This window comes from Ranitomeya variabilis, chromosome 2 (assembly GCF_051348905.1).
Source record: "Ranitomeya variabilis isolate aRanVar5 chromosome 2, aRanVar5.hap1, whole genome shotgun sequence".
Classification (NCBI taxonomy): Eukaryota; Metazoa; Chordata; class Amphibia; order Anura; family Dendrobatidae; genus Ranitomeya; species Ranitomeya variabilis.
Genome location: NC_135233.1, coordinates 773,673,874 through 773,685,776, shown reverse-complemented (window position 1 = coordinate 773,685,776; position 11,903 = coordinate 773,673,874).

Below are 11,903 nucleotides of genomic sequence, written 5' to 3'. Positions count from 1 at the left end.
CCATTAGTAGGCCCAACCAAACAAGAAGGCCAAATGCAGTTTAATATTTGATATAAGCTGAAAATTGAAGCTCAGCTTTGCTCAGTGGAGGAGAACAACAAGCAGCGGCAGACACCGTTAGTAGGCCCAACCAAACAAGAAGGCCAAATTCAGTTCAATATTTGATATAGACTGAAAATTGAAGCTCAGCTTTGTTCAGTGGAGGAGAACAACAAGCAGCGGCAGACACCGTTAGTAGGCCCAACCAAACAAGTAGGCCAAATGCAGTTTAATATTTGATATAGGCTGAAAATTGAAGCTCAGCTTTGTTCAGTGGAGGAGAAAAGCAAGGAGCGGCAGACACCTTTAGTAGGCCCAACCAAACAAGTAGGCCAAATGCAGTTTAACCCCTTCCCGACATGTGACGTAATAGTACGTCACATGTCGGGACCCCCGCTTTGATGTGCGCTCCGGCGGTGAGCGCACATCAAAGTCGCGACATGTCAGCTGTTTTTTACAGCTGACATGTGCGCGCAATAGCGGCGGGTGAAATCGCGATCACCCGCCGCTATTAACTAGTTAAATGCCGCTGTCAAACTCAGACAGCGGCATTTAACTACCGCATCCGGCCGTGCGGCCGGATATGAGCGCATCGCCGACCCCTGTCACATGATCGGGGGTCGGCGATGCTTGTGCATTGTAACCATAGAGGTCCTGGAGACCTCTATGGTTACTGATTGCCGGTGGCTGTGAGCGCCCCCCTGTGGTCGGCGCTCACAGCACACCTGCATTTTAGCTACATAACAGCGATCTGATGATCGCTGTTATGTAGCAGAGCCGATCGGGCTGTGCCTGCTTCTAGCCTCCCATGGAGGCTATAGAAGCATGGTAAAAGTTAAAAAAAAAAGTAAAAAAAAATGTGAAAAAAATAAAAAAAATATAAAAGTTTAAATCACCCCCCTTTCGCCCCAATCAAAATAAATCAATAAAAAAAAAGCCCAACCTACACATATTTGGTATCGCCGTGTTCAGAATCGCCCGATCTATCAATAAAAAAAAAGCATTAACCTGATCGCTAAACGGCGTAATGAAAAAAAAAATCGAAACGCCAGATTTACGTTTTTTTGGTCGCCACGACATTGCATTAAAATGCAATAACGGGCGATCAAAAGAACGTATCTGCACCGAAATGCTATCATTAAAAATGCCAGCTCGGCACGCAAAAAATAAGCCCTCACCCGACCCCAGATCACGAAAAATGGAGACGCTACGGGTATCGGAAAATGGCGCAATTTTATTTATTTATTTTTTTGCAAAGTTTGGAATTTTTTTTCACCACTTAGGTAAAAAAGAACCTAGTCATGTTTGGTGTCTATGAACTCGTACTGACCTGGAGAATCATAATGGCAGGTCAGTTTTAGCATTTAGTGAACCTAGCAAAATAGGCAAGCAAAAAACAAGTGTGGGATTGCACTTTTTTTGCAATTTCACTGCACTTGGAATTTTTTTCCCGTTTTCTAGTACACGACATGGTAAAACCAATGATGTCGTTCAAAAGTACAACTCGTCCCGCAAAAAATGAGCCCTCACATGGCCAAATTGACAGAAAAATAAAAAAGTTATGGCTCTGGGAAGGAGGGGAGCGAAAAACGAAAACGGAAAAACGGAAAAAGCTCCGGGGGTGAAGGGGTTAATATTTGATACAAGTAAGAGGAAAATCAGCCGCACTCAAATGGTTGAAATTTTTGCAAACTGTGTAGTTTCTTTATTCATATATACAAAAATATCACCAGGTGCTTATTTGGAAAATTATAGGTGGCGGGCCATTCAAGTCAGGTTAACGTTTCGACCAACATAGGTCTTTGTCAAAACCTCACTTCTGTCAAAGAGGTAAAGGAGAGAAGAGAGTGCCAATTCCCATAGGGCAGCTCTGGTGGAGATATGTGGAAGCGTGTCTGCCTGGTGGGTGATGTGGCTAATATTTGATACAGGCTGAAAATTGAAGCTCAGATTTGTTCAGTGGAGGAGAAAAGCAAGGCGTGGCAGACACCGTTAGTAGGCCCAACCAAACAAGTAGGCCAAATGCAGTTTAATATTTGATATAGGCTGAAAATTGAAGCTCAGCTTTGATCAGTGGAGGAGAAAAGCAGGGAGCGGCAGACACCTTTAGTAGGCCCAACCAAACAAGTAGGCCAAATGCAGTTTAATATTTGATATAGGCTGAAAATTGAAGCTCAGCTTTGTTCAGTGGAGAACAACAAGCAGCGGCACACACCATTAGTAGGCCCAACCAAACAAGAAGGCCAAATGCAGTTTAATATTTGATATAAGCTGAAAATTGAAGCTCAGCTTTGTTCAGTGGAGGAGAACAACTAGCAGTGGCAGACACCGTTAGTAGGCCCAACCAAACAAGAAGGCCAAATTCAGTTCAATATTTGATATAGACTGAAAATTGAAGCTCAGCTTTGTTCAGTGGAGGAGAACAACAAGCAGCGGCAGATACCGTTAGTAGGCCCAACCAAACAAGTAGGCCAAACGCAGTTTAATATTTGATATAGGCTGAAAATTGAAGCTCAGCTTTGTTCAGTGGAGGAGAAAAGCAAGGAGCGGCAGACACCTTCAGTAGGCCCAACCAAACAAGTAGGCCAAATGCAGTTTAATATTTGATATAGGCTGAAAATTGAAGCTCAGCTTTGTTCAGTGGAGAAGAACAACAAGCAGCGGTAGACACCGTTAGTAGGCCCAACCAAACAAGTAGGCCAAATGCAGTTTAATATTTGATATAGGCTGAAAATTGAAGCTCAGCTTTGTTCAGTGGAGGAGAAAAGCAAGGAGCGGCTGACACCTTTAGTAGGCCCAACCAAGCAAGTAGGCCAAATGCAGTTTAATATTTGATACAGGCTGAAAATTTAAGCTCAGATTTGTTCAGTGGAGGAGAAAAGCAAGGAGTGGCAGACACCTTTAGTAGGCCCAACCAAACAAGTAGGCCAAATGCAGTTTAATATTTGATATAGGCTGAAAATTGAAGCTCAGCTTTGTTCAGTGGAGGAGAAAAGCAAGGCGTGGCAGACACCTTTAGTAGGCCCAACCAAACAAGTAGGCCAAATGCAGTTTAATATTTGATATAGGCTGAAAATTGAAGCTCAGCTTTAATCAGTGGAGGAGAAAAGCAGGGAGCGGCAGACACCTTTAGTAGGCCCAACCAAACAAGTAGGCCAAATGCAGTTTAACCCCTTCACCCCCAAGGGTGGCTTGCACGTTAATTGCCAGGCCAATTTTTACAATTCTGACCACTGTCACTTTATGAGGTTATAACTCTGGAACTCTTCAATGGATCTTGGCGATTCTGACACTGTTTTCTCGTGACATATTGTACTTCGTGTTAGTGGTAAAATTTATTCGATATAACTTGTGTTTATTTGTGAAAAAAACGGAAATTTGGCGAAAATTTAGAAAATTTCACAATTTTCCAACTTTGAATTTTTATGCCCTTAAATCACAGAGATATGTCACGTAAAATACTTAATAAGTAACATTCCCCACATGTCTACTTTACATCAGCACAATTTTGGAACCAAAATTTTTTTTGGTTAGGGAGTTATAAGGGTTAAAAGATGACCAGAAATTTCTCATTTTTACAACACCATTTTTTTTTAGGGACCACATCTCATTTGAAGTCATTTTGAGGGGTCTATATGATAGAAAATAACCAAGTGTGACACCATTCTAAAAACTTCACCCCTCAAGGTGCTCAAGACCACATTCAAGAAATTTATTAACCCTTTACATGCTTCACAGGAATTTTTGGAATGTTTAAATAAGAATGAACATTTAACTTTTTTTCACACAAAATTTATTTCAGGTCCAATTTGTTTTATTTTACCAAGGGTAACAGGAGAAAATGGACCCCTAAAGTTGTTGTACAATTTGTCCTGAGTACGCTGATACCCAATATGTGGGGGTAAACCACTGTTTGGGCGCATGGCAGAGCTCAGAAGGAATAGGAGCGCCATTTTACTTTTCATTGCAAAATTGACTGGAATTGAGATGGGACGCCATGCTGCGTTTGGAGAGCCCCTGATGTGCTTAAACATTGAAACCCAACACAAGTGACAACATTTTGGAAAGTAGACCACCTAAGGCACTTATCTAGATGTGTGGTGAGCACTTTGACTCACCAAGTGCTTCACAGAAGTTTATAATGCAGAGCCGTAAAAATAAAAAAATCATATTTTTTCACAAAAATGATCTTTTCGCCCCCAATTTTTTTATTTTCACAAGGGTAGCAGGATAAATTGGACCCTAAATGTTGTTGTCCAATTTGTCCTGAGTACACTGATCCACCATATGTGGGTGTAAACCATTGTTTGGGCGCATGGCAGAGCTCGGAAGGGAAGGAGCGCCATTTGACTTTTCAATGCAAAATTGACTGGAATTAAGATGGGATGCCATGTTGGGTTTGGAGAGCCCCTGATGTGCCTAAACATTGAAACCCCTCACAAGTGACACCATTTTGGAAAGAAGACCCCTTAAGGAACTTATCTAGATGTGTGGTGAGCACTTTGACCCAACAAGTGCTTCACAGAAGTTTATAATGCAGAGCCGTAAAAATAAAAAATCATATTTTTTCACAAAAGTGATTTTTTGCCCCCAATTTTTTATTTTCCCAAGGGTAAGAGAAGAAATTAGACCACAATAGTTGATGTGCAATTTGTCCTCAGTACGACAATACCCCGTATGTGGGGGTAAACCACTGTTTGGGCGCATAGCAGAGCTCGGAAGGGAAGGAGCGCCATTTTACTTTTCAATGCAAAATTGACTGGAATTAAGATGGGACGCCATGTTGCGTTTGGAGAGCCCCTGATGTGCCTATACATTGAAACCCCCCACAATGACACCATTTTGGAAAGTAGACCCCCTAAGGAACTTATCTAGTTGTGTTTTGAGAGCTTTGAACCCCCAAGTGTTTCACTACAGTTTATAACGCAGAGCCGTGAAAATAAAAATTCATTTTTTTTTTCACAAAAATTGTTTTTTAGCCCCCAGTTTTGTATTTTCACAAGGGTAACAGGTTAAATTGGACCCTAAAAGTTGTTGTATAATTTGTCCTGAGTACGCTGATACCCCATATGTGGGGGGGAACCACTGTTTGGGCGCCTGGCAGAGCTCGGAAAGGAAGGAGCGCCATTTGGAATGCAGACTTAGATGGATTGGTCTGAAGGCGACACGTTGCATTTGCAGAGCCCCTGATGTACCCAAACAGTACAAACCCCCCACAAGTGACCCATATTGGAAACAAGACCTCCCAAGGAACTTATCTAGATGTGTTGTGAGAACTTTGAACCCCCAAGTGTTTCACTACAGTTTACAACGCAGAGCCGTGAAAATAAAAAATCTTTTTTTTCCCACAAAAATGATTTTTAGCCCCCCAAATTTTTATTTTCCCAAGGATAACAAGAGAACTTCGACCCCAAAAGTTGTTGTACAATTTTTCCCGAGTACTCTGATACCCCATATGTTGGGGTAAACCCCTGTTTGGGCGCACGGGAGAGCTCGGAAGGGAAGGAGCACTGTTTTACTTTTTCAATGCAGAATTGGCTGGAATTGAGATCAGACGCCATGTCGCGTTTGGAGAGCCCCTGATGTGCCTAAACAGTGGAAACCCCCCAATTCTACCTGAAACCCTAATCCAAACACACCCCTAACCCAAATCCCAACGGTAACCCTAACCACACCCCTAACCCTGACACACCCCTAATTCTAATCCTAACTCTAATCCCAACCCTAATCCCAACCGTAAATGTAATCCAAACCCTAACCCTAACTTTAGCCCCAACCCTAACCCTAACTTTAGCCCCAACCCTAGCCCCAACCCTAGCCCCAACCCTAGCCCCAACCCTAGCCCTAACCCTAGCCCTAACCCTAGCCCTAACCCTAGCTCTAACCCTAACCCTAGCTCTAACCCTAACCCTAGCTCTAACCCTAGCCCTAACCCTAGCCCTAACCCTAGCTCTAACCCTAACCCTAGCCCTAACCCTAGCCCTAACCCTAGCCCTAACCCTAACACTAGCCCTAACCCTAGCCCTAACCCTAACCCTAGCCCTAATGGGAAAATGGAAATAAATACATTTTTTAAATTTTTTTATTTTTTGCTAACTAAGGGGGTGATGAAAGGGGTTTTATTTACTTTTATAGCGGGTTTTTTAGCGGATTTTTATGATTGGCAGCCGTCACACACTGAAAGACGCTTTTTATTGCAAAAAATATTTTTTGCGTTACCACATTTTGAGACCTATAATTTTTCCATATTTTGGTCCACAGAGTCATGTGAGGTCTTGTTTTTTGCGGGACGAGTTAACATTTTTATTGGCAACATTTTCGGACATGTGACAGTTTTTGATCACTTTTTATTTCTATTTTTGTGAGGCAGAATGACGAAAAACCAACTATTCATGAATTTCTTTTGGGGGAGGCGTTTATACCGTTCCACGTTTGGTAAAATTGATAAAGCAGTTTTATTCTTCGGGTCAGTATGATTACAGTGATATCTCATTTATATCATTTTTTTATGTTTTGGCGCTTTTATACGATAAAAGCTTTTTTATAGAAAAATAATTATTTTGGCATCGCTTTATTCTGAGGACTATAACTTTTTTATTTTTTTGCTTATGATGCTGTATGGCAGTTCGTTTTTTGCAGGACAAGATGACGTTTTCAGCGGTACCATGGTTATTTATATCCGTCTTTTTGATCGCGTGTTATTCCACTTTTTGTTCGGTGGTATGATAATAAAGCGTTGTTTTTTGGCTCTTTTTTTTTTTCTTACGGTGTTCACTGAAGGGGTTAACTAGTGGGCAGTTTTATAGGTTGGGTCATTACGGACGCGGCGATATTAAATATGTGTACTTTTATTGTTTTTTTTGTTTTTTTTAGATAAAGAAATGTATTTATGGGAATAATTTTTTTTTTTTTCTTTATTTAGGAATTATTTTATTTTTTATTTTTTTTACACTTGTGGAAATTTTTGTTCTTATTTTTTTACTTTGTTCCAGGGGGGGACATCACAGATCGACCATTTGACAGTTTGCACAGCACTCTGTCAGATGGGCGATCTTACTTTCATCGGAGCAGGCTGCTCTGCAGCCTGCTCCGGACCCTGACCCGGGAGTACTCCCTGCAGGACCCAGATGCAGCCCCGTGGCCATTTTGGATCCGGGGCCTGCAGGGAGAAGACGCTCGGTACAAGGTGAGTCCATCACCTTGTACCGATCGTCTCAGGAAAGCCCGCAGGGAGCCCCCTCCCTGCGCGATGCTTCCCTGTACCGCCGGTACACCACGATCATGTTTGATCGCGGTGTGCCGGGGGTTAATGTGCCGGGGGCGGTCCGTGACCGCTCCTGGCACATAGTGCCGGATGTCAGCTGCGATAGGCCAGCTTTGTTCAGTGGAGAACAACAAGCAGCGGCAGACACCATTAGTAGGCCCAACCAAACAAGAAGGCCAAATGCAGTTTAATATTTGATATAGGCTGAAAATTGAAGCTCAGCTTTGTTCAGTGGAGAAGAACAACAAGCAGCGGTAGACACCGTTAGTAGGCCCAACCAAACAAGTAGGCCAAATGCAGTTTAATATTTGATATAGGCTGAAAATTGAAGCTCAGCTTTGTTCAGTGGAGGAGAAAAGCAAGGAGCGGCTGACACCTTTAGTAGGCCCAACCAAACAAGTAGGCCAAATGCAGTTTAATATTTGATACAGGCTGAAAATTTAAGCTCAGATTTGTTCAGTGGAGGAGAAAAGCAAGGAGTGACAGACACCTTTAGTAGGCCCAACCAAACAAGTAGGCCAAATGCAGTTTAATATTTGATATAGGCTGAAAATTGAAGCTCAGCTTTGTTCAGTGGAGGAGAACAACAAGCAGCGGCAGACACCGTTAGTAGGCCCAACCAAACAAGTAGGCCAAATTCAGTTCAATATTTGATATAGACTGAAAATTGAAGCTCAGCTCTGTTCAGTGGAGGAGAACAACAAGCAGCGGCAGACACCGTTAGTAGGCCCAACCAAACAAGTAGGCCAAATGCAGTTTAATATTTGATATAGGCTGAAAATTGAAGCTCAGCTTTGTTCAGTGGAGGAGAAAAGCAAGGAGCGGCAGACACCGTTAGTAGGCCCAACCAAACAAGTAGGTTAAATGCAGTTTAATATTTGATATAGGCTGAAAATTGAAGCTCAGATTTGTTCAGTGGAGGAGAAAAGCAAGGCGCGGCAGACACCTTTAGTAGGCCCAACCAAACAAGTAGGCCAAATGCAGTTTAATATTTGATATAGGCTGAAAATTGAAGCTCAGCTTTGTTCAGTGGAGGGGAAAAGCAAGGCGCGGCAGACACCTTTAGTAGGCCCAACCAAACAAGTAGGCCAAATGCAGTTTAATATTTGATATAGGCTGAAAATTCAAGCTCAGCTTTGATCAGTGGAGGAGAAAAGCAGGGAGCGGCAGACACCTTTAGTAGGCCCAACCAAACAAGTAGGCCAAATGCAGTTTAATATTTGATATAGGCTGAAAATTGAAGCTCAGCTTTGTTCAGTGGAGGAGAACAACAAGCAGCGGCAGACACCATTAGTAGGCCCAAACAAACAAGGAGGCCAAATGCAGTTTAATATTTGATATAGGCTGAAAATTGAAGCTCAGCTTTGCTCAGTGGAGGAGAACAACAAGCAGCGGCAGACACCGTTAGTAGGCCCAACCAAACAAGTAGGCCAAATTCAGTTCAATATTTGATATAGACTGAAAATTGAAGCTCAGCTTTGTTCAGTGGAGGAGAACAACAAGCAGCGGCAGACACCGTTAGTAGGCCCAACCAAACAAGTAGGCCAAATGCAGTTTAATATTTGATATAGGCTGAAAATTGAAGCTCAGCTTTGTTCAGTGGAGGAGAAAAGCAAGGAGCGGCAGACACCTTTAGTAGGCCCAACCAAACAAGTAGGCCAAATGCAGTTTAATATTTGATACAAGTAAGAGGAAAATCAGCCGCACTCAAATGGTTGAAATTTTTGCAAACTGTGTAGTTTCTTTATTCATATATACAAAAATATCACCAGATGCTTATTTGGAAAATTATAGGTGGTGGGCCATTCAAGTCAGGTTAACGTTTCGACCAACATAGGTCTTTGTCAAAACCTCACTTCTGTCAAAGAGGTAAAGGACAGAAGAGAGTGCCAATTCCCATAGGGCAGCTCTGGTGGAGATATGTGGAAGCGTGTCTGCCTGGTGGGTGATGTGGCTAATATTTGATACAGGCTGAAAATTGAAGCTCAGATTTGTTCAGTGGAGGAGAAAAGCAAGGCGTGGCAGACACCGTTAGTAGGCCCAACCAAACAAGTAGGCCAAATGCAGTTTAATATTTGATATAGGCTGAAAATTGAAGCTCAGCTTTGATCAGTGGAGGAGAAAAGCAGGGAGCGGCAGACACCTTTAGTAGGCCCAACCAAACAAGTAGGCCAAATGCAGTTTAATATTTGATATAGGCTGAAAATTGAAGCTCAGCTTTGTTCAGTGGAGAACAACAAGCAGCGGCACACACCATTAGTAGGCCCAACCAAACAAGAAGGCCAAATGCAGTTTAATATTTGATATAAGCTGAAAATTGAAGCTCAGCTTTGTTCAGTGGAGGAGAACAACTAGCAGTGGCAGACACCGTTAGTAGGCCCAACCAAACAAGAAGGCCAAATTCAGTTCAATATTTGATATAGGCTGAAAATTGAAGCTCAGCTTTGTTCAGTGGAGGAGAAAAGCAAGGAGCGGCAGACACCTTCAGTAGGCCCAACCAAACAAGTAGGCCAAATGCAGTTTAATATTTGATATAGGCTGAAAATTGAAGCTCAGCTTTGTTCAGTGGAGAAGAACAACAAGCAGCGGTAGACACCGTTAGTAGGCCCAACCAAACAAGTAGGCCAAATGCAGTTTAATATTTGATATAGGCTGAAAATTGAAGCTCAGCTTTGTTCAGTGGAGGAGAAAAGCCAGGAGCGGCTGACACCTTTAGTGGGCCCAACCAAGCAAGTAGGCCAAATGCAGTTTAATATTTGATACAGGCTGAAAATTTAAGCTCAGATTTGTTCAGTGGAGGAGAAAAGCAAGGAGTGGCAGACACCTTTAGTAGGCCCAACCAAACAAGTAGGCCAAATGCAGTTTAATATTTGATATAGGCTGAAAATTGAAGCTCAGCTTTGTTCAGTGGAGGAGAAAAGCAAGGCGTGGCAGACACCTTTAGTAGGCCCAACCAAACAAGTAGGCCAAATGCAGTTTAATATTTGATATAGGCTGAAAATTGAAGCTCAGCTTTAATCAGTGGAGGAGAAAAGCAGGGAGCGGCAGACACCTTTAGTAGGCCCAACCAAACAAGTAGGCCAAATGCAGTTTAACCCCTTCATCCCCAAGGGTGGCTTGCACGTTAATTGCCAGGCCAATTTTTACAATTCTGACCACTGTCCCTTTATGAGGTTATAACTCTGGAACTCTTCAATGGATCTTGGCGATTCTGACACTGTTTTCTCGTGACATATTGTACTTCATGTTAGTGGTAAAATTTATTCGATATAACTTGTGTTTATTTGTGAAAAAAACGGAAATTTGGCGAAAATTTAGAAAATTTCACAATTTTCCAACTTTGAATTTTTATGCCCTTAAATCACAGAGATATGTCACGTAAAATACTTAATAAGTAACATTCCCCTCATGTCTACTTTACATCAGCACAATTTTGGAACCAAAATTTTTTTTGGTTAGGGAGTTATAAGGGTTAAAAGATGACCAGAAATTTCTCATTTTTACAACACCATTTTTTTTTAGGGACCACATCTCATTTGAAGTCATTTTGAGGGGTCTATATGATAGAAAATAACCAAGTGTGACACCATTCTAAAAACTTCACCCCTCAAGGTGCTCAAGACCACATTCAAGAAATTTATTAACCCTTTACGTGCTTCACAGGAATTTTTGGAATGTTTAAATAAGAATGAACATTTAACTTTTTTTCACACAAAATTTATTTCAGGTCCAATTTGTTTTATTTTACCAAGGGTAACAGGAGAAAATGGACCCCTAAAGTTGTTGTACAATTTGTCCTGAGTACGCTGATACCCAATATGTGGGGGTAAACCACTGTTTGGGCGCATGGCAGAGCTCAGAAGGAATAGGAGCGCCATTTTACTTTTCATTGCAAAATTGACTGGAATTGAGATGGGACGCCATGCTGCGTTTGGAGAGCCCCTGATGTGCTTAAACATTGAAACCCAACACAAGTGACAACATTTTGGAAAGTAGACCACCTAAGGCACTTATCTAGATGTGTGGTGAGCACTTTGACTCACCAAGTGCTTCACAGAAGTTTATAATGCAGAGCCGTAAAAATAAAAAAATCATATTTTTTCACAAAAATGATCTTTTCGCCCCCAATTTTTTTATTTTCACAAGGGTAGCAGGATAAATTGGACCCTAAATGTTGTTGTCCAATTTGTCCTGAGTACACTGATCCACCATATGTGGGTGTAAACCATTGTTTGGGCGCATGGCAGAGCTCGGAAGGGAAGGAGCGCCATTTGACTTTTCAATGCAAAATTGACTGGAATTAAGATGGGATGCCATGTTGGGTTTGGAGAGCCCCTGATGTGCCTAAACATTGAAACCCCTCACAAGTGACACCATTTTGGAAAGAAGACCCCTTAAGGAACTTATCTAGATGTGTGGTGAGCACTTTGACCCAACAAGTGCTTCACAGAAGTTTATAATGCAGAGCCGTAAAAATAAAAAATCATATTTTTTCACAAAAGTGATTTTTTGCCCCCAATTTTTTATTTTCCCAAGGGTAAGAGAAGAAATTAGACCACAATAGTTGATGTGCAATTTGTCCTCAGTACGACAATACCCC